We start from the raw sequence: 23,465 nt of genomic DNA, 5'->3' as shown, positions 1-23,465 counted from the left end.
CAGAAAGTTGCAGAGGAAGGTAAACTTCCAAACTCATTCTATGAGGCCACCATCACCCTAATACCAAAACCTGACAAAGATGCCACAAAAAAAGAAAACTACAGGCCAATATCACTGATGAACATAGATACAAATATCCTTAACAAAATTCTAACAATCAGAATCTAGCACAGATCCTTCATTACACTTTCATTTGAATGACACTTTTCATTTTTGAAAACATTTTCACATTTACCATTTCATTTTGGTATGATTATTTAAATTTGACAGATATTATTTAAAATTGACAGAGTGAGAGTAAACAATGTGTCTAAGATCACACAGTTGATTGTTGGTTGAGCTGAGCCTGTGCTGTGCTGTGCTTAGTTGCTCAGTCATGTCTGACTCTTTGTGACCCCATCAACCATAGCCCTCCAGGCTCCTCTGTCCATGGGGATTCTCCAGGCAAGAATCCTGGAATGGGTTGCCATGCTCTCCTCCAGGTTGCCTAATTTCCATCTGATGAACTTTTCAATGTATATACTATGTGTTTGGACACATACATTCCATATGGAGTTAGAGATGATAGAGCTAGATCTAGGGCTAGAGCAATAGATGGACGGATGGAGAGAGAGAGGCATTTACTATACATCAAGGATTGTGCTCTCCTGAAGGAAATCGGTCCTGAATATTCATTGGAAGGACTGATGCTGAAGCTGAAACTCCAATACTTTGGCCACCTGATGCAAAGAACTGACTCACTACAAAAGACCCTGATACTGGGAAAGATTGAAGGCAGGAGGAGAAGGTGACGACAGGGGATGAGATGGTTGGTTGGCATCACTGACTCGATGGACGTGAGTTTGAGTAAGCTCCAGGAGTTGGTGATGGACAGGGAAGCCTGGCATGCTCCAGTCCAATGGGGTCACAAAGAACTGGACATGACTGAGTGATTGAACTGAAGGGATTGTGCAAGGTGATTTCGTTTCCTTTATGAACAAATCTCTCTATCTTCACGGCAGAGTGAAAAAAGCTTAAACTCAAATAACAATTTAATTCTCATGGCTCCTGTTGACTAGCAAAAGTCTTATTTGCATATTTAAATGCATGGATAAATTTCACCTGCGATGCCAACTTACTTCTAGAGTTATAAGAGTCCCTTGGACTGCAAGGAGATACAACCAGCCCATCCTAAAGGAGATAAGTCCCGAGCGTTCATTGGAAGGACTGATGTTGAAGCTGAAACTCCAATACTTTGGCCACCTGATGCAAAGAATTGACTCATTTGAAAAGACCCAGATGCTGGGAAAGATTGAAGGTGGGAGAATAAAGGGATGACAGAGGATGAGATGGTTGGATGGCATCACCGACTCAATGGACATGAGTTTGGGTAAACTCCGGGAGTTGGTGATGGACAGGGAAACTTGGCGTGCTGCAGTCTGTGGGGTCGCAAAGAGTCAGACACGACTGAGTGACTGAACTGAACTGAACTTAATTTCTAGTACTATTTTTTTTAATTTATTTAAGATCCCAAACACTGACAAGAAGTTACTCAAATGTAGAGAGCTATATTTCTACAGTTACTAAGCTCTTGGGTTTATGATATTGAATACTCATTAAACACTTCTCATATATAGCACAGTCCAGAATAGTAGATACCATGAGAATTGATTAATGCTGACTTTCAACAAACAAATAAACAACCCTCCATTCCTAACTTGTTCTTAATTTCACAAATGAAGCTTCAATTTCTGTACATTGAGTTTCCTTAAAGCTTAGCATGTGGCTACATCTTACTAGTAAATTCTTAATATGATTTTACTAGAAAAAATTTAAAGACATTCCTTCACCCACCAAGAGATTATTGAGCACCAAGTTCATACTTCACCAGGTACTATGCTATGTGCTCAGGTCCTTGCCCTCATGCACTTAAAACAGGGAGAAGACAGATATTAATAAAATAGTTTCAGGAACATAAATTGCAGCTGTTCCAAGTGCTGTGAAGGAAAGCTATATATTTAATTTGAGTTTATAATATTTATATTGACATACCCATGGGAGTCGGGGAGGATTTCCTTGAAAAGATATCTGTTGAGCCAAGAGCCAAGGAATAAAGAGTTAAATAAGCAAAGAGTAGACATTCCAGGCAGGAGGACCAGCATGTATGATGACAATACAAGAGAACCGTTTTGCAGACTGGATTAACAGCCTTTAGCATAGATTGAGAGACAAAGAAAATAGCAAATTCAGTAAGGAAAAAAAAAACCAACTTTATATGAGTAAAGATGAGAGGATTTTATGTAGATGCTCCCAATCTCCTTTTGGACAATGTTCACCCTATAACAGTCTCCTTTCCTAAAGGGCTTTCTTTCCAATTATTCATTTAAATCTTTTACCCAAAAGTCTCAAGAATTGTCTTTAATTCAATTGCATGAATGGGAATAGAAAATGAGGGTTTATCCATATTGCTTCCATCTATTCATCTGTGTCTGCTGGCAGGCAGAAAGTGTTTTCTCTCTAATCAGGTCAGACGTCAAAGGAGAGTTAGATTCTTTGAAACTGACAAAATGTTTCACCTTATTCTAGAAAATCTGTACATTCCATTCCAGATATGAGAACCTAGTCATCATACCACAAAACTAGACCTAAGTAAACAGAGACTTATAAGTCATCAAAGCAATTTAAAAGATCTCTATGATGTTTGACAGAGAGTCAATATACATTGCCATGTTTTGTGATAACTCGCCAAGGTAGCAGTTTACTCAGCTTTGAGCCTATGCAGCAGTGTCAGAAGATGAGTAAGATCAAATGAAAAAAATGATAAGAAACTAACAATGAAATCCATGCTAAGGATATGAAAATAAGTGGGTGATGCATCCTCTACAGAATGCATAAGCATATAGGGCTAATACCATTGGAAGAGCCTTGTCTGCCCCTGTGAGCCCAGCTAGCCTTTCCAGATGGCCTTCCCTGCTTCCTTTGATTCACAGGCTACAGCCTTCACAGATCATTTACACTTCACTTATTAAGCCTTACTTATTATTTATCACTTCAGTATCTTCTTTCCCCAAGGAGATTGTAAAGTCCTTGAGGACAGAAACTATGTGTTCCTTCTACTCCTTTTTGTTGTCTCAGGTACTTTCTCTAATTCTATCTACATACAACAAATGTACTAAATACTGTATGTGCTAGTTGAGGAAATGTGCATTGTACCAGAGACCATCCAACTTATCTGGCCAAGGTCAAATGGCTAGGAAATGTTGAAGCCTGTACATCTTGATCTGCCTAGTTCCAGTAAGTCAGACAAACTCAGATTGGAATCCTGGCTCCACTATGGATTTAATTGTACAAATATGGGGAAAAGATTAACTAAGTGCAAACTGTAAGCTAAGCACCATGCTAAATTTCCATTTTCATTCCTGTTTCCCATTTGCATTGGTGTTTTCACTACATCCTTATGTATTCAGTAGAGACTGCTATTTAGTCTCATGTCTTCAGTGTGGCTTTTATTTCTAGTCTCTTTCTTTCATTTGATTTTACTCATGTGACTTCTCCTTACTAATCTACCATAAGTGTGAATTCTTCTGCTCACAATGTTTCCTATAGGGAAGTGCTGTTATTATTCCCATATCACAGAAACAAGACATAGAAAAGGTAAGTAATATGTCCTAGGTAACACAGTTTAAAAAAACAGCAGTACTGAGATACAATCCAGAGTTTAACCCTAAGCTCATCAGTGTAGCTGATATTGCCTCCTTAATTGTAAGCAACATTAATTGAACATGTGCTAGATGACATACCCCTGGCCTCCTGGGATGGTATGGAAAGTTTGACTCTTCATCAGCATGTTTCCCCATAAGTTTGTTTTCATCAAATTCTCAAACTTGTCCATGACTCCACAAAAGTACAGCAACACTCCTTAGGATGGAATGCAGAGGAGGATGGAGATATAAAGCAGTGTGGCACGTGTTCCCTGTGCTCCAAGAGCTCATGATTCACTTGAGGAAGTGGATGGTCAAGGAGGTAAATACAATATAAGATTCAAGACGATATGTTCACTTCTAAACAAGTGACTTAGAGGAAGGAGAGAGAATTCTAGCTGAGACAGTAAGGAAAAATGTCACAGATGAAAGTGGACTTTGAGTTGTCTTGAAATATAGGCAAAATTCTGAAAGGTAAAAAATAAGGGCAAAACAAACCGTCCAGGTTGCAGACATACAGGGGAATTCAGTGTGAGCAAAGACAATGTCACTTTCCAATGTTGTTACAGTGTGTGAGACATCTATAATTTCTTCTTATGTTCCAGCATAGCTGTGAGCTCTCTGGCTCACACTGTTTCCTGTAGATGTCCCAGTGACTTAGGAAGGCTTGGCAGAAAGTTTTGCAGAGCACCTGTTTTAAGCTAGTGGTTTTCACAACCTTGCATTCAAGCATCCCAAAGCCAAAGTGAAATTAAATTAATTTGACCCTTAAAAATTACATTTGTAATAAGGAGAACTAAAGACCATAAAATGAAGATAGCACAACAAAACAAAAATCAAATTAAGAGGTTGTCCTGAAGACCTTTAAGGTGAGGAGGAGCTTTTATGCATTGGGTGTTGTTAAATCATTCAGTTCATTTCACAGTGACTTGCTTTTGATGCAGTCTAGGGTGAAATGTACATCATTACTCTCATGCATAATTAATATCATTCTGTAGTCTTCATCAGATAAATGACCTCTGAATATAAAGCAATTATATTTTTCCTAAATTTCCTTTCACACTGGATTTGCAAAACATGCATTAAGAACCATAGTAAAGTGTCTGAAGAACTATTTGAGTGCTGTCCTTTCATGAACTTGACATTGCTATCTACCATCTAGTCATTCATTTATTCACGCATTCATTCCTTAATCCATCCATTACAGCAATCAATTTCTAATCTTCCTTTTATTCAGTTACCTGAGTGCCAATTATCACCAGGCACTGTATTAGGCACTGAGTATATGATGATGAATAATAAGGTTTCTATTCTTAAGTTACAATAAGTGAGAAAGCAGATAAAATAAAGTGTGAATGAATGAATGCTCAGTCGCTTAGTTGTGTCTGACTCTTTGCAAACCCATGGATTTTAGCCCGCCAGACTCCTCTGTCCATGAGATTTCCCAGGCAAGAATACTGGAGTGGGTTGCCATTTCCTCCTCCAGGGCAACTTCCTGACCCAGGGATCAAACCCATGTCTCTTACATTGTCAGGAGGATTCTTTACCACGGAGCCATCTAGGAAGCCCAAAAAGTAATAGGCTACAAAAGTAGGATTTTCAGTTTTAAAGGGTACAAGGTTTCTCATTTGAGGGATGGTATGGGGAGGGAGGTGGGAGGGGGGTTCAGGAGTGCGAACTTATGTACACCCGTGGCAGATTCATGTTGATGTATGGCAAAACCAATACAATATTGTAAAGTAAAAAAAAAAAAAATTAAATATAAAAAAATAAAAATAAAAAACTTTGGTATTAAGAAAGAAAAATGCACGTAATAAAATAAATCCAGGCAGTATAAAAGGAATTATAATAAAAAGTGGTACTATGACCCCCAAATACTCAGTCCCCTTACCCAAAGGCAAACACTGTTCACAGTTTCTTATATTTTTCCAAAAAAATTTTGCATGTATGCACATGCACACATACACACACACACACACACACACACAAAAAAAAAAAAAAAAAAAAAAACATGGTGTGCCCATTCCTCTGCATCTTGTTTTTTTTTTTTTTTTTCTATCTGAATAACGGGGATTTTTCCAGATCAGTACCCACTTTTCACTCTCTCTAATAACTAAGTGGCATTTTATTGCATGGATATAAGCCACACTTGCTTAACCCATCTCTTTTCCTGTGTACTGTGTTGTATTTCAAGTGGTTGCTATTTCAAAACAAACAATACTCTAATGAAAAGCTTTGTGTTTATTATTGTGCAATGCATTTTTAGTAATCAAGTTTTCTATAACAGTTTATGTGATGGTTACGTTTGGACACATATTTTCCAATTGCTTTTCAAAAATATTTGCTTCAATTTTATTGTAGTACTAGGAAGGTCTGGAAGTGGGAGCAATTAATTTTTCCTGGAAGCTAGGGAAGATTTTTAAAAGGAAGGGAATTTGAGTAGTGTATTAAGTAATGAGTTTACAAGGTGAAGAATGTGCAGAGGGACACTCTAGGTAAAAAGCATGCAGTTGAAGACACTTGAAAGAACATAGTGTGCTCAGAGAGAGTTGACAAGTTCCATGTAACTGTAGAGCACGATGATGAGGGACTAAGAGCAAGAGATGAGATTGAAAGGGCAGGTTAGGACCAGAAAAGGAATGAGTTTGCTAAAAAGTTTAGAATTTTTCTTGCAAATGAAAGAAAAATTTTGACAGAAAGAGACATGATCAAATATTTTTTGAAAAGTTTACTGAGGCAGCAATGTTGAAAACAAAGGGGACAAGGATACTAGTTAGAAAAGCATTACAATAATTGAGTAAGGAAATATCTTTGTTAGAGACTTCTTCACAAACGTTACCCTAATGTAAAATCTCCTACTCTATCCTGGGACTCCTAAGAGCTGCGCTCTAAGATAGTGGGTGGGTAGTACTCTAACACTTAATATGTTGATCTTGAAGTACTAGTGATCCCAGATGTCAGGCAGGAGGAAAGTAATTTCTTTCTGGAGATAGATAATGTCATTCTATGTATAAAATCCTTTCTAGAAACATATTTTGAAATAAAATTCATTGAAAATAATCAATGATGAAGCATATGACAACCATTATAATTATCAGATTTAGACTGTAAAGCAACTATGCTTATTATAGTCATGGAAATAAAATCCAAACTTTTAAAAATGTAGCAATGAACTGGACTCTATAAAAAGAGGTAATTCCTATTTGAAAATTAAACAGAAATTACAGAAATGAAAAATGTAATAATCAAAATCAAAAATTTCTTGAATGAGATTAACAGAAAAATAGGCACAAAGAGGATTAATGATCTGGTTTCTAAAATGTACATTAGAAAAATTTACAAAAAGAAATAGAAGCATATGAAAAAAGGAAAGTCTTAACAAGATTCAAAGGATTAAATATGTTAAAAAATAATAGAATGAACAGCTTGTGTCTGTCAGTTTAAGAAATACAATGTCATCAGTGTGATTGTAATCCTTTGTATGTCCCCTCTTTGCTTTAATCTCTCTCCTCACCAGAAGTAAACACCATCCTAAGTTTTGTGCTAATCATTTCATTGCTTTTCTTTGTTATTTTATCACATTTATATGCATATCTAAAAATATACCACTGAGGTTTGCCCATGTTTTAAATTTTCTATATATGAAACCATATTGTTTGTATTATTTTGGTTTATTTTTTATATTTCAGCATTGTTGTTTTTGAATTTCATGTATGTTGATGAATGCATCTGTGGTCATTGTTGCGTATTATTTTCTCGTATAGGAAAATACCACAGTTTATCTGTCTATCTTACCACTGACAGAACTTTGTGGGGTGTATTTTTTCCATAACTGTTGCTACTGGCTTTCTACTATATGACTCCTAACGGAAATGTATAAGAGTTTTTCCAGAGAGGAAATATTTTAAGGAGTGTAAGAATTACTAAGTTGAGGATAGGTCCTAATGTGCTGTGCTGTGCTTAGTCTCTCAGTCATGTCCAACTCTGCAACCCATGGACTGTAGTCCGCCATGCTCATTTGTCTGTGGGATTCTCCAGGCAAGAATACTGGAGTGGGTTGCCATGCCGTCTTCCAGGAGATCTTCCCAGTCCAGACATCGAACCCAAGTCTCTCACAGTGCAGATAGATTCTTTAACATCTGAGCCACCAGAGAAGCCCAAGAATACTGGAGTGGGTAGCCTATACCTTCTCCAGCAGATCTTCCTGTCCCAGGAATTCAACTGGGGTCTCCTGCATTGCAGGTGGATTCTTAACCAGTTGAGCTACCAGGGAAGACCATGCCCTAATAGGTAAAGCCAAATTATTTTCCAGAGTGGCTGTAATAATTTATATTCTAGCTCTGGATGAGAATTTCAATTTCTCAGCATCATTGCTAACATTACCTGTTGTCAGATATTAACATTTAGCTCAATCAGGTTCATGTGGAAAAAAAAAAAAACTATTGTACTCTAGTTTTAATATGAATTTCTCTGATTAAAAGTTAAACATATTTTCAGGTTTATGGACATCGTGTCTCCTCCCTGTTTTGTCTTTCAACTAATCAAAAAAAAAAAAAAAAAGGCAAAAAACCCCAACAGACCATCTTCTTTCAGAATTGGAGATTTCTTTATGTATTTTGAATTCTAATTGATTGTCCACTACAAATGTGTTCCAAAAAAACTTTATTTGTAGGAGAATCTGATTTATTTCACCTTAAGAGGTTGAGGGCTAGTAAAGCACAGAGATTTTTCACATCTACAAGGAAATTTCAATACACATGCAGAGTTGAGAAATACTACTATTTTTTACAAAATAAGACTCTGAATCCTCTATCATTAAAGACTTTTAATAAAGTATTTATCAATTTCTTTGCAAAGGCTGTGCATATCTTTTGTTATATTTGTTCTTGTGTTTTAATAGTATTATTTAACCAATGAAAAAGGTATCTTGTTCAATGTCATTTTATGTTCTTTGTTAATGTATAGAAATGCAATTGAATTTCTGTTTAGTGGTCTTATGTCTGGCTCCTTGAAAGAATATTTTATATATTTTTTTAATGTCAGTGCATCTTGACATTTAATATATATTTTAAAATTTATTTTTAATATAAATTTATTTATTTTAATTGGAGGCTAATTGCAATATTGTAGTGGTTCTGCCATACATTGACATGAATCTGCCACTGGTGTACATGTGTTTCCCATCCTGAACCCCCTCCCCCCTCCTCCCCATCTCATCCCTCTGGGTCATTCCCTGTGCACCAGCCCCGAGCACCCTGTCTCACGCATCGAACCTGGATGGTGATTTGTTTCACATATGATAATATACATGTTTCAATGCCATTCTCCCAAATCATCCCACAGAGTCCAAAAGACTGTTCTATACATCTGTTTCTCTTTTGGTTTCTTGCATATAGGGTTATTGATAACATCTTTCTAAATTCCATATATATGTGTTAGTATACTGTATTGGTGTTTTTCTTTCTGGCTTATTTCACTCTGTATAATGGGTTCCAGTTTCATCTACCTCATTAGAACTGATTCAAATGTATTATTTTTAATGCCTGAGTAATATTTCATTGTGTATATGTACCACAGCTTTCTTATCCATACTTCTTCTGATGGACATCTAGGTTGCTTCAATGTCCTGGCTATTATAAACAGTGCTGTGATGAATATTGGGGTACACCTGTCTCTATCCATTCTGGTTTCCTCAGTGTGTATACTCAGCAGTGGGATTGCTGGGTCATATGGCACTTCAACTTCTAGTTTTTTAAGGCATCTCCACACTGTTCTCCATAGTGGCTGTACTAGTTTGCATTCCCACAAATGGTGTAAGAGGGCTCCCTTTTCTCCACACCCTCTCCAGCATTTATTGCTTGTAGACTTTTGGATAGCAGCCATTCTGACTGGGATGAAATGGTACCTCATTGTGGTTTTGATGTGCATTTCTCTGATAATGAGTGATGTTGAGCATCTTTTCATGTGTTTGTTAGCCATCTGTATGTCTTCTTTGGAGAAATGTCTGTTTAGTTCTTTGGCCCATTTTTTGATTGGGTCGTTTATTTTTCTGGAATTGAGCTGCAGAAGTTGCTTGGATATTTTTGAGATTAGTTCTTTGTTAGTTGCTTCATTTGCTATTATTTTCTCCCATTCTGAAGGCTGTCTTTTCACCTTGCTTATAGTTTTCTTTGTTGTGCAGAAGCTTTTAATTTTAATTAGGTCCCATTTGTTTATTTTCCCTTTTATTTCCAATATTCTTGGAGGTGGATCATACAGGATCCTGCTTTGATTTATGTCGGAGAGTGTTGTGCCTATGTTTTCCTCTAGGAGTTTTAGAGGAAAACAACTCTTTTATAGTTTCTGGTCTTACGTTTAGATCTTTAATCCATTTTGAGTTTATTTTTGCGTATGGTGTTAAAAGTGTTCTAGTTTCATTCTTTTGCAAGTGGTTGACCAGTTTTCCCAGAACCACTTCTTAAGAGCTTGTCTTTTCTCCATTGTATATTCTTGCTTCCTTTGTCAAAGATAAGGTGTCGACTGGTGTGTGGATTTATATCTGGGCTTTCTATTTTGTTCCATTGATCTATATTTCTGTCTTTGTGTCAGTACCATACTGTCTTGATGACTCTGGTTTTGTAGTAGAGCCTGAAGTCAGGCAGGTTGATTACTCCAGTTCCATTCTTCTTTCTCAAGATTGCTTTGGCTATTTGAGGATTTTTGTGTTGCCATACAAATTGTGAAATTATTTCATCTAGTTCTCTGAAAAATACCATGGGTAGCTTGATAGGGATTGCATTGAATCTGTAGATTTCTTTGGGTCGTATACTCATTTTCATTAAATTGATTCTTTCGATCCATGAACATGGTATATTTCTCCATCTATTTGTGTCTTCTGAGTTATTTCACCAATATTTTACAGTTTTCTATATATAGGTCTTTGATTTCTTTAGGTAGATTTATTCCTAAGTATTTTATTCTTTTCGTTACAATGGTGAATGGAATTGTTTCCTTTATTTCTCTTTCTATTTTCTCATTGTTAGGTTATAGGAATGAAAGGGATTTCTGTGTGTTGATTTTATATCCTGCAAATTTACTATATTCACTGATTAGCTCTAGTAATTTTCTGGTGGAGTCTTTAGGAATTTCTAAGTGGAGGATCATGTCATCTGCAAACAGTGAGAGTTTTACTTCTTCTTTTCCAATCTGGATTCATTTTATTTCTTTTTCTGCTCTGATTGCTGTGGCCAAAACTTCCAAAACTATGTTGAATAATAGTGGTGAAAGTGGGCACCCTTGTCTTGTTCCTGCCTTTAGGGGAAATGCTTTCAAGTTTTCACCATTGAGGATAATGTTAGCTGTGGGTTTGTCATATATAGCTTTTATTATGTTGAGGTATGTTCCTTCTATTCCTGCTTTCTCGAAAGGTTTACCATAAATGGATGTTGAATTTTGTCAAAGGCTTTCTCTGCATCTATTGAGATAATCATATGGCTTTTATTTTTCAAGTTGTTAATGTGGTGTGTTACATTGATTGATTTGTGGATATTGAAGAATCCTTGCATCCCTGGGATAAAGCCCACTTGGTCATGATGTATGATCTTTTTAATGTGTTGTTAGATTCTGATTGTTAGAATTTTGTTAAGGATATTTGTATCTATGTTCATCAGTGATATTGGCCTGTAGTTTTCTTTTTTTGTGGCATCTTTGTCAGGTTTTGGTATTAGGGTGATGGTGGCCTCATAGAATGAGTTTGGAAGTTTACCTTCCTCTGCAACTTTCTGGAAGACTTTGAGGGGGATAGGTATTAGCTCTTCTTTAAATTTTTGGTAGAATTCAGCTGTGAAGCCGTCTGGTCCTGGGCTTTTTTTTTTTTTTTTTTTTTTGCTGGAAGATTTCTGATTACAGTTTCCATTTCCGTGCTTGTGATGGGTCTGACAAGATTTTCTACTTCTCCCTGGTTCTGTTTTAGAAAGTTGTACTTTTCTAAGAATTTGTCCATTTCTTCCACTTTGTCCATTTTTTTGACATATAGTTGCTAATAGTAGTCTCTTATGATCCCTTGTATTTCTGTGTTGTCTGTTGTGATCTTTCCATTTCCATTTCTAATTTTATTGATTTGATTATTCTCCCTGTTTCCTGATGAGTCTGGCTAATGGTTTGTCAATTTTATTTATCCTTTCAAAGAACCAGCTTTTGACTTTGTTGATTTTTGCTATGGTCTCTTTTGTTTCTTTTGCATTTATTTCTGCCCTAATTTTTAACATTTCTTTCCTCTACTAACCCTGGGATTTTTCATTTCTTCCTTTTTGGTTGCTTTAGGTGTAGAGTTAGGTTATTTATTTGACTTTTTTCTTGTTTCTTGAGGTAAGCCTATATTGATATGAACCTTTCCCTTGGCACTGCTTTTACTGTATCCCATAGGTTTTGGGTTGTTGTGTTTTCATTTTCACTCATTTCTATGCATATTTTTATTTCTTCTGTGATTTGTTGGTTATTCAGGAGCGTGTTGTTCAGCCTCCACATGTTGGAATTTTTAATAGTTTTTCTCCTGTAATTGAGATCTAATTTTATTGCATTTTGGTCAGAAAAGATGCTTGGAATGATTTCCCTTGTAAAAAAATTTACCAAGGCTAGATTTATGGCCCAGGATGTTTTCTATCCTGGAGAAGTTTTCATGTGCACTTGAGAAAAAGGTGAAATTCATTGTTTTGGGTGAAATGTCCTATTAGATATCAATTAGGTCTAACTGGTCTATTGTATCATTTAAAGTTTGGGTTTCCTTGTTAATTTTCTGTTTAGTTGATCTATCCATAGTTGTGAGTGGGGTATTAAAGTCTCCCACTATTATTGTGTTATTGTTAATTTCCCCTTTCATACTTGCTAGCATTTGTCTTACATATTGTGGTGCTTCTATGTTGGGTGCATATATATTTATAATTGTTATATCTTCTTCTTGGATTGATCCTTTGATCACGATGTAGTGTCCTTCTTTGTCTCTTTTCACAGCCATTATTTTAAAGTCTATTTTATCGGATATGAGTATTGCTACTCCTGCTTTCTTTTGGTCTCTATTTGCGTGGAATATCTTTTTCCAGCCCTTCACTTTCAGTCTGTATGTGTCCCTTGTTTCGAGGTGGATGCCTTGTAGACAACATATATAGGGGTCTTGTTTTTGTATCCATTCAGCCAGTGTTTGTCTTTTGGTTGGGGCATTCAACCCATTTACCTTTAAGGTAATTACTGATAAGTATAATCCTATTGCCATTTACTTTGTTGTTTTGGGTTTGAGTTTATATACCTTTTCGTGTTTCCTGTCTAGAGAAGATCCTTTAGCATTTGTTGGAGAGCTGGTTTGCTGGTGTTGAATTCTCTGAGCTTTTGCTTGTCTGTAAAACTTTTGATATCTCCTTCATATTTGAATGAGATCCTTGCTGGGTACAGTAATCTGGGCTGTAGGTTTTTCTCTTTCATCACTGTAAGTATGTCCTGCTACTCCCTTCTGTCCTGAAGAGTTTCCATTGAAAGATCAGCTATTATATTTATGGGAATCCCCTTGTGTGTTATCTGTTATTTTTCCCTTGCTGCTTTTAATATTTGTCCTTTGTATTTGTTAATTTGATTAATATGTGTCTTGGAGGTGTTTTTCCTTCGGTTTATCCTGTTTGGAACTCTCTGGGTTTCTTGGACTTGGGTTACTATTTCCTTCCCCATTTTAGGAAAGTTTTCAACTATTATCTCCTCAAGTATTTTCTCATGGTCTTTCTTTTTGTCTTCTTCTTCTGGAACTCCTATGATTCCAGTGTTGGGGCATTTAACATTGTCCCAGAGGTCTCTGAGGTTGTCCCCATGTTTTTTAATTTTTTTTTTCTTTTTCCTCTCTGCTTCATTTATTTCTACCATTCTATCTTCTACCTCACTTATCCTGTCTTCTGCCTCCATTATTCTACTGTTGGTTCCCTCTAGAGTGTTTTTGATCTCATTTATTGCATTATTCATTATATATCGACTCCTTTTTATTTCTTCTAGTGTTAGTGTTAGTCGCTCAGTCGTGCCTGACTCTTTGCGACCCCATGAACTGCAGTCCACCAGGCTCCTCTGTCCATGTGATTTTCCAGGCAAGGATACTAGAGTGGGTTGCCATTTCCTTCTCCAGGGGATCTTTCCAACCCAGGGATTGAACCTGGGTCTCCTGCACTGCAGGCAGATTCTTTACTGACTGAGCTACATTCTTGCATCTTCTCAATCCTTGTCTCCAGGCTATTTATCTGTAACTCCATTTTAATTTCAAGATTTTTGATCATTTTGCACTATTATTATTTGGAATTCTTTACCAGGTAGATTCCCTATCTCTTCCTCTTTTGTTTGGTTTGGTGAGCATTTATCTTGTTCCTTTGCCTGGTGAGTATTTCTTTTCCTTTTCATCTTGTTTATATTGCTGTGTTTGGGGTGGCCTTTCCGTATTCTGGCAGTTTATGGTTCCTCTTTATTGTGGAAGGTCCTCACTGTGGGTGGGGTTGGGCAGGTGGCTTTTCAAGGTTTCCTGGTTAGGGAAGCTTGTGTAGGTGTTCTGGTGGGTGGAGCTGGATTTCTTCTTTCTGGAGTGCATTAGTGAGTTTTGAGATGTCAATGGATTTGGTGTCACTTTGGGCAGCCTGTGTATTTAAGCTCAGGGCTATGTTGCTGTGTTGCTGGAGAATTTGTGTGGTATGTCTTGCTCTGGAACTTGTTGGCCCTTGGGTGGTGCTTGGTTTCATTGTAGGTATGGAGGTTTTTGATAAGCTCCTATCAATTAATGTTCCCTGGAGTCAGGAGTTCTCTGGTGTTCTCAGGATTTAGATTTGAGACTCCTGCATCTGGTTTTCAGTCTTATTCTTACAGTAGTCTCAAGACTTCTCCATCTATACAGCTCTGATGATAAAACATCTAGGTGGTTGATGAAAGTTTATCCACAGTGAGGGACATTCGGAGAGTTACACATATTTACACAGAGAAGAGAAGAGGGAGGAAGGAGACAGAAGCTGCCAGGAGGATAAAAGAGGAATCAAAAGGAGAGAGACAAATCTAGCCGGTAATCAGTTCCCCAAGTGTTCTCCACAACCCAGAACAAACAAACAGATTCACAGAGTTGGGTGGAGGGGGTGGGGGGGTGGGTTGGGGGAGGAGATAGAGGTGACCTGGTGGAGAAAACGGAGAGTCAAAAGGGAGAGAGAACAATCAAGCCAGTAATCTCGCTTCCAAATAATGATTTGGGAGAATTGCATTGAAACATGTATACTATCATGTAAGAAACAAATCGCCAGTCTATGTTCGATGCAGGATACAGGATGTTTGGGGCTGGTGCATGGGGATGATCCAGAGAGATGATATGGGGTGGGAGGTGGGAGGGGGATTCATGTTTGGGAACTTATGTACACTCGTGGTGGATTCATGTCAATGTATGGCAAAACCAATACAATATCGTAAAGTAAAATAAAGTAAGAATAAAAATTTTAAAAAAAAAAATGGGTACTGAGGATTGGGTTCTTAAAGGTAAAAAATTGATAACAAATACCAAAAAGCAAAGATTAAAAATCTAGAGTAGAGGTTAGATTCTCAAAAATACAATATTAAAAAAAAAACAAAACAAAGTCACAAAAATTATAAATATATATATATATACTTACGTGTGTGTGTGTGTGTGTGTGTGTGTGTGTGTGTGAAGTTTGCTTTAAAAATAGGGGTTTTTTTTGCAAGGTTATAGTAGGTTATAAAAATGAAAATTAAAGGAGTAATAAAGGACTTAAAAAACTCTTTAAATTTAAAAAATGATAATAGTAAAAGTATATCTAGGACTTTCTCTGGAGCTGTTGTGGACAGTGTGGGGTCAGTTCATTTTCAGATATTTCCTTGATCCAGCTTTTACTTCTCAAGATTTATAGGTCCCTTCCTATGTAGTCAGTGCTAACTACAGGGTTTTAATCTATTGCACCTGTCACTTCCAAAGCAGTTTCCTCTGTTTATTTTAGCTTCCTCTGTTTGCTGGTCTCTTCAGTGTCTAATTTCCACCCTGACACAAAGGGGCAGTGGTAGTCACCTTTTTTAGACTCATTTGTTCAGTTGTACTGTGGGGAGGGAAGAACACTGCAAACAAATATCACTGGCATGTGTGGAAAGTGCTCACAGTGTCTCAGTCACACTGGGTTTGCCCCAACTCCTAACGTGTGTGCTTTCCCAGTCTACACTGCTCAGGCTCTAGTTTGCTCTTCCAGGAACTGTCTGAGGTGGGCCCTGGGTTGCATGCACTTCCCAGGTTTAAGCCACTCAGGTTCAGATTCTTGGGTATTCCACAGAGGAGACTTGGTTGGGCCTGTGTTTTGTGCTCTTCCCAGATCCAAGCAGCTCAGGTGACCAGGTGCTTGGTAAGCGCAGTCACCCTCAGTTGGAGCTTGTGTCTTATTGCCTCCCCATCCCAGCCACTTGGTTTTCCGGGTGTACAACGGGCACACCTTCTCAGATGTGCCGTGTCTCTCCTCTGGGGAGTTGGTCTCTGGCTGTGACCCTCCCAGAGGATGTTGACTGTCCAGCATCCCAAGAAGTTTTGGTTATTAACGAAGCCTGCTTGCAGTTTGGTAGAGGATGCCTCTCTGGGGCCGCAATTGCCCCCTTCTGGCTCTGGCTGCCCTTGCCTGCCTGTCTCAGGTGGGGGATGGGCCAGTCCGTAGCCGGCTAGCTCTGCTTAGTCTTTTGTTCTTTGAGCGGGACTGGCAGTGTCTTAGGTTAGGGGTTTTTGCGGGATAGCTATCCCACAGTCTGGGTTGCTATCTGAAGTTAGTTCCCTCAGATTGCCCTCAGGGCATTCAGGCCCAGACCTTACCCTCAGCAATACAGCCTGCACCTCCTTGTCCAGTCCCCACTTTCAGTGTCTGAAGCCCTTCCTCTGAAGCCCTAGTAACCCCTGATCTTCACACTATGTCCACAGTTTTGTCTTTTCCATCATGTCATATATTTGGAATCAATTGGTTACAATTATTATACAATTGTATACAATTGTTATACAATTGGTTATAATTGTAATCAATTGGTTACAATTGATGAGTCAAAATTGATTCATTACTATTAACATAGTGTGCCATAGTTTACATTCAAATTCACTGTGTATTAAACATTATATGAGTTTGGCAAATGTATAATGACATATATACCCCATTACAGAATCATGCAGAAAAGTTTCACTGCCCTAAAATTCCCTGAACCCCACGAATTCTTTCCTCCCTGCCTTCCTCTGAAGCCCTAGTAACCGCTGATCTTCATACTATGTCCACAGTTTTGTCTTTTCCATCATGTCATATATTTGGAATCATGGCAAACAGCCTCTTCAAATTGGCTTTTTTCACTTGGCAATATGTATTTAAACTTCTTTCATGTTTTTGTGTTGTTTGATAGCTCATTTCTTTATTAGTGCTAAATAGTATTCCATTGTCAAGATACACCACATTATTTATCCATTCACCTACTAAAAGACATCTTGATTTCTTCTAAGTTGTAGCAATTATGCACAAAGCTTCTATAAACATCTATGTGCAGGTATTTCTGTATGTGTAAGTTTTCTATAGGTTGGATGGCCTCACCAACTCAATGGACATGAGTTTGAGCAAGCTCCAGGAGTTGTGATGGACAGGGAAGCCTGGCGTGCTGCAGTCCATGGGGTCACAAGTAAGCAACAGATCTGAAGTTTTCTATGGGCTTCTCTGGTGGCTCAGTAGTAAAGAATCCACCTGCAATGCAGGAACTACAGGAATGCAAGTTTGATCCCTGGGTCAGGAAGATACCCTGGAGGAAGGCATGGCAACCCATTCCAATATTCTTGCCTGGAGAATCCCATGGACAGAGGAGCCTGGTGGACTGCAGTCCACAGGGTCAAAAAGAGTCAGACGTGACTGAAGTGACTTAGCACACACACATGAAGGTTTCAACTCCTTTGTGTAAATACAAAGAAGTATGCTTGCTATATGCCATGATAAGATAATGTTTAGTTATGTGAGAAATTGCCAAACTGTCTCCCAAAATGGCAATGCCAGTTTTCATCCCCACCATCAGTAAACAAAAGTTCTTGATGTTCTATATCCTTACCATTAATTGGTGTTATCAATTTTTGGACTATAATCATTCTAATAGGCATGTAGTGGTATCTCATTGTTCAATTTACATTTCCCTAATGATGTATGACATGGAATATCTTTTCATATTCTTATTTGTCATCTGTATTTCTTCTTTGGTTAGGTGTCTGCTAAGGTATTTGGCCCTTTTAAAAATTGGGTTGTTAGTTTCACTGTTGAATTTTAAGAGATTTTACATTTTGGATTAAAGTCCTTTATCATATATGTCTTTTTCAAATATTTTCTAGTTTTTAATTTGTCTTTTAATTCTCTTGACATTGCTTTTAGCAGAGCAGAAGTTTTTAATTTTAATGAATCAAAGTTTATAAAGTATTTTTATTTCACAGATCATGCTTCTTGTATCTAAAGTCACTGACAAACTCAAGGTCATCTATATCCTCTCCTACATCATGGAGTTTTGGAGTTTTATACTTCTGTGTTTTTCAAACAGGCCTATGATTCATTTTGAGTTAATTTTTATGAAAGGTATAAGATCCATTTCTTTCTTTCTCTCCTTTGCGTATGGATGTCCAGTTGTTCTGGCACCAACTGTTGAACATTTTTCTTTACATTGTAATAATTTTAATTTTTCTGATTATTATTTTCAATTTTTCAGTTTTCTATATAAACATTTACTTGTTGTTGTTAGTTGGTCAGTTGTGTTCAACTCTTTTTGACCCCATGAACCATAGCCCACGAGGATCCTCTTTCCATGGGATTTCCCAGGCAAGAATACTGTAATGAATTGTCATTCCCTTCTCCAGGGGATCTTCCCAACCCAGGGATCAAACTTGTGTATCCTGCATTGGTAGGCAGATTCTTTACTTTCTGAGCCACCTGGGAAGCCCATAGAAATATTCATACTGTTGAGCAATAATGAAATTTTGCTTCTTCTCTTTTAACTTTATATGTTCTTTCTCTATCTTTTCCAAATGCACTATCTAGTGCCTCCAGTACTATGTTAGATTGATGTGGTTATAGGATGCATGTTATCTTATTCCTGATTTTAGAGGGAATGCTTTTAACACTTCACTGTAGATTATGGTGTCTGTTGCAGATTTTTAAAACATTTTATTCATGTATAATTCATGTAACATAAAATCTACCCTTTAAAAGTATATATTTTAGTGCCTTTTAGTATGTTCAGAGAGTACAACCATTGCCACTTTCTAACTTGAGAGTATTTTCATCATTCAAACATAAACCCCTTACTTACTAACAATTCTCCCAACCCTCAGTCCCTGGAAACCACTAATCTATTTTTTGTCTGTATAGATTTGCCTATTCTGTACATTTCACATAAACAGAATCATATAATGTGGGGCATTTTGTGTCTGGCTTCTTTCATTTAGCATAATGGTTTAAACGTTATCCATGTTCAAGTAATTTATCCAAGTATCAGTAATTTGTCAGTTTTTATTGATGAATACTATTTCATTATATAAATATACCATTATTTTAAAAACAAATCATCAGCTGATGGATGTTGAGGATATTTCTACTTTTTGGCTTTTTTGAATAATGCTGCTGTAAGTGATTATTTTACAGATTTTTGCCCACATATATGTTTTCAATTCTCTCAGATGTATACCCAGGTCATATGACAATTCTATATTTATTTTTTTGAGGAACTGCCAAACTGTTTTCCAAACCAGCTGTGCTGTAGATTTTGTAAATACCTTTGTTTCCTAAAGTTTGAGAAGTTTCTTCCCCTTTTTAGTTTGCTAAATTATGTTAAAATTATGAATGGATGTTGAATTCTACCAATTTTTTCCTGCCTTTATTGAGTTAATCATTTATGTTTTTTTCCTCCATAATATGTAAATGTAGTACAGTGCATTAGTAGATTTTCTAATGTTGAGTCAAACTATCCTTCTTAGAATAAATCCAATAAGGTTTTAATGGCTTGACTAATTTATACATGCCAAAATTAAGGCATTAATAACTTGGTGGGAATTTTTGCATTAATGTTAATGAATATGGGGTCCAATACATTTTCTTTTTTCATTTTATCCTTGTGATGGTATAAAAAGTGTACTGCTTTTTAAAAAAAATAAAATTGGTTTGGAATTTTCCCTTCACTTATTTTCCCCCAGTTTTATTGAGAAATAATTGACATACACAGTTGTATAAGTTTAGGGTGTACAGCTTCCCTGGTGATATAGTGGAAATGTAACAGACACAAGAAACACGGGTTCAACCCCTGGGTTGGGAAGATGCCTGGAAAATTCCATGTCCAGAGGAGCCTGGTGGGCTACAGTCCATGGGGTTACAAAGAGTTGGACACAATTGAGCACTGAACACAAACATACTGAGCACAAGTTGTACAGCATGATGGCTTAATTTACATATATTGTGTAACAGTTACCACAATAGGCTGAGCTAATATCCATCTTCACATATAATGTTTTAACAAAGAAAGAAGAAATGAGAAAAGGGAATAAAACTTTTTCTTTCTTATGTGAATTCAGGATTTACTGTCTTAACAACATTCATATACAACATACAGCAATATTAACTATATATTTATCAAATTCTGTATTATATTTCTTGTGCTTACTTATAAGTGGAACTTTATCTTTCAACCACCTGCCTCCAATTCCCACTCCCCTGCCAATTTCTTAAGGTTTGACAGAACATACTCATAAAAATACCTCAGTTTAGTGGGTTTTGTGTCATGACTTTTAAATACTGATTGCATTCCATGAATAATCACATAAGATGAATAAAATGTTGTATTTTTCTTGCATCAGTTTCAGAAATTTTATTTCTTTAGTTTCACCCATGTTTTCAAAATTATTAAGATAAAGTTGTTCATGATAGTCTCTATTTAAATTTTAATATCTCCTGCATCATGCCTTTTCCTATTTTTTAATTACAAAAACCTGGTCCAGGAATTCTGATTTCCAGGATATACCCAGCAAAATTGCATCCAGGACTGCAGATACTTTTGAAATTTAGGGAGAAGTGAGACACCAGGAAGTCTGAAGTGATCTCACTGTCTTCTGACTCTTAGAGAAAATCACATTTGTTTAAAAAAGTAAGTTACATGGAAACACATGATTTGAAAAATTATAGTATCTTATAATTTTTCAATAGGTGTAATCACTGTTAACACATTGGAATATATTCTTCATAGATATCATTTACTTCCATAGGAATGAGACCACAGTAAATATACTCTTTGAAAATTTCTTTTTAAAATACTTTATTTATTTGGCTGCATTGGGTCCCAGTTGTGGGCACACAGGTTCTTCCATTGTGGCATGGGTTCAGTAGTTGCAGCACCTGGGCTTATTTGCCCTGAGGCATGTGGGATCTTAGTTTCCCCACAAGGGATCAAATCCATGCCCCCTGTACTGCAAGGTGAAATCCCTAGTGGCTCAGAGGTTAAAGTGTCTGCCTGGAATTCGGAAGACCAGGTTTGATCCCTGGGTTGGGAAGATCCCCTGGAGAAGGAAATGGCAACCCACTCCAGTACTCTTGCTTGGAGAATCCCATGGAGGGATGAGCCTGGTGGGCTACAGTCCATGGGGTCACAAAGAGTTGGACACGACTGAGTGAGTTCACTTTCACTTTCACTTTCACTATGTACTGCAAGGTGGATTCTTAACCACTGGATGACCAGGGAAGTCCCTGGAAACATTTTTTTGTTTGTTTGTTTTATGTAATATATCTTAGCTACATTTTCATGGTCTAAACACTGTAATTTAACAGTATGATAGGCTGCATATTGGACTTCAGTTCAGTTCAGTCTCCAAATCATGTCCGACTCTTTTAAACCCCATGGACTGCAGCAAGCCAGGCTTCCTTGTCCATCGCCAACTCTCAGAGCTTGCTCAAACTCATGTCCATTGAGTCCGTGATGCCATTCAATCATCTCAGCCTCTGTTGTCCCCTTCTCCTCCTGCCTTCAATCTTTCCCAGCATCAGGGTCTTTTCAAAAGAGTCAGTTCTTCACATCAGGTGGCCAAAGTATCGTAGTTTCAGCTTCAGCATCAGTCCTTCCAATGAATATTCAGGGTTGATTTTCTTTAGGATTGACTGGTTTAATCTTGCAGTCCAAGGGACTCTCATGAGTCTTCTCCAACACCACAGTTCAAAAGCATCAATTCTTTGGTGCTCAGCTTTCCTTATGGTCCAACTTTCACATCCATACATGACTACTGGGAAAAAGCATTTTGAGTAGATGGGCCTTTGTTGGCAAAGTAACATCTCTGCTTTTTAATATGCTGTCTAGGTTGGTCATAATTTTTCTTCCAAGGAGCAAGCATCTTTTAATTTCATGGCTGCAGTCACCATCTGCAGTGATTTTGGAGCCTAAGAAAATAAAGTCTTTCCCTATTTCCATTATTACTCCATCTATTTGACATGAAGTGATGGAACTGAATGCCATGATCTTAGTTTTAAAAATGTTGAGTTTTTCATTTTCTTTTTTCCACTCTCCTCTTTCACTTTCATCAAGAGGCTCTTCAGTTCCTCTTCACTTTCTGACATAATGATGGTGTCATCTGCATATCTGAGGTTACTGATATTTCTTCCGACAATCTTGATCCCAGCTTGTGCTTCATCCAGCCCAGCATTTTGCACGATGTACTCTGCATGTAAGTTTAGCAAGTATGGTGACAATATACAGCTTTGATGTACTCCTTTCCCAACTTGGAACCAGTTCATTGTTCCATGTTCGGTTATAACTGTTGCTTCTTGACCTGCATACAGATTTCTCAGGAGGCACGTAAGGCGGTCTGGTATTCCCATCTCTTTAAGAATTTTCCACAGTTTGTTTTGATCCAGACAAACAAATGATATAGTGTAGTCAATAAAACAGAAGTAGATGTTTTTCTGGAACTCTTTTCTTTTTTCTATGATCCAATGGATGTTGGCAATTTGATCTGTGGTTGCACTGCCTTTTCTAAAACCAGCTTGAACATCTGGAAGTTCTTTGATCATTTACTGTTGAAGCCCTGCTTGAGAATTTTGAGCATCACTTTGAGATCATGGGAGATGAGTACAATTGTGTGGTAGTTGGAACATTCTTTGGCATTACCTTTCTTTGGGATTAGAATGAAAACTGACCTTTTCCAGTCCTGTGGCCACTGCTTAATTTTCCAAATTTGCTGACATATTGAGTGCAGCACTTTCACAACATCATCTTTTAGGATTTGAAATAGTTCAACTGGAATTCCATCACCTCCATTAGCTTTGTTCATAATGATGCTTCCTTGAGAAACCTATATGCAAGTCAGGAAGCAACAATTAGAACTGGACATGGAACAACAGACTGGTTCCAAATAAGAAAAGGCGTATGTCAAGACTGTATATTGTCACCCTGCTTATTTAACTTATATGCAGAATATATCATGAGAAACGCTGGGCTGGAAGAAACACAAGCTGGAATAAAGATTGCCTGGAGAAATATCAATAACCTCAGATAGGCAGATAACACCACCTTTATGGCAGAAAGTGAAGAGAAACTAAAAATCTTCTTGATGAAAGTGAAAGAGATGAGTGAAAAAGTTGGCTGAAAGCTCAATATTCAGAAAACTGAGACCATGGCCTCTGGCCCCATCACTTCATGGGAAATAGATGGGGAAACAGTGGAAACAGTGTCAGACTTTATTTTTTTGAGCTCCAAAATCACTGCAGATGGTGACTGCAGCCATGGAAG

This window comes from Capricornis sumatraensis, chromosome X (genome assembly GCF_032405125.1).
Source record: "Capricornis sumatraensis isolate serow.1 chromosome X, serow.2, whole genome shotgun sequence".
NCBI lineage: Eukaryota > Metazoa > Chordata > Mammalia > Artiodactyla > Bovidae > Capricornis > Capricornis sumatraensis.
This window is presented reverse-complemented; position numbering follows the sequence as displayed.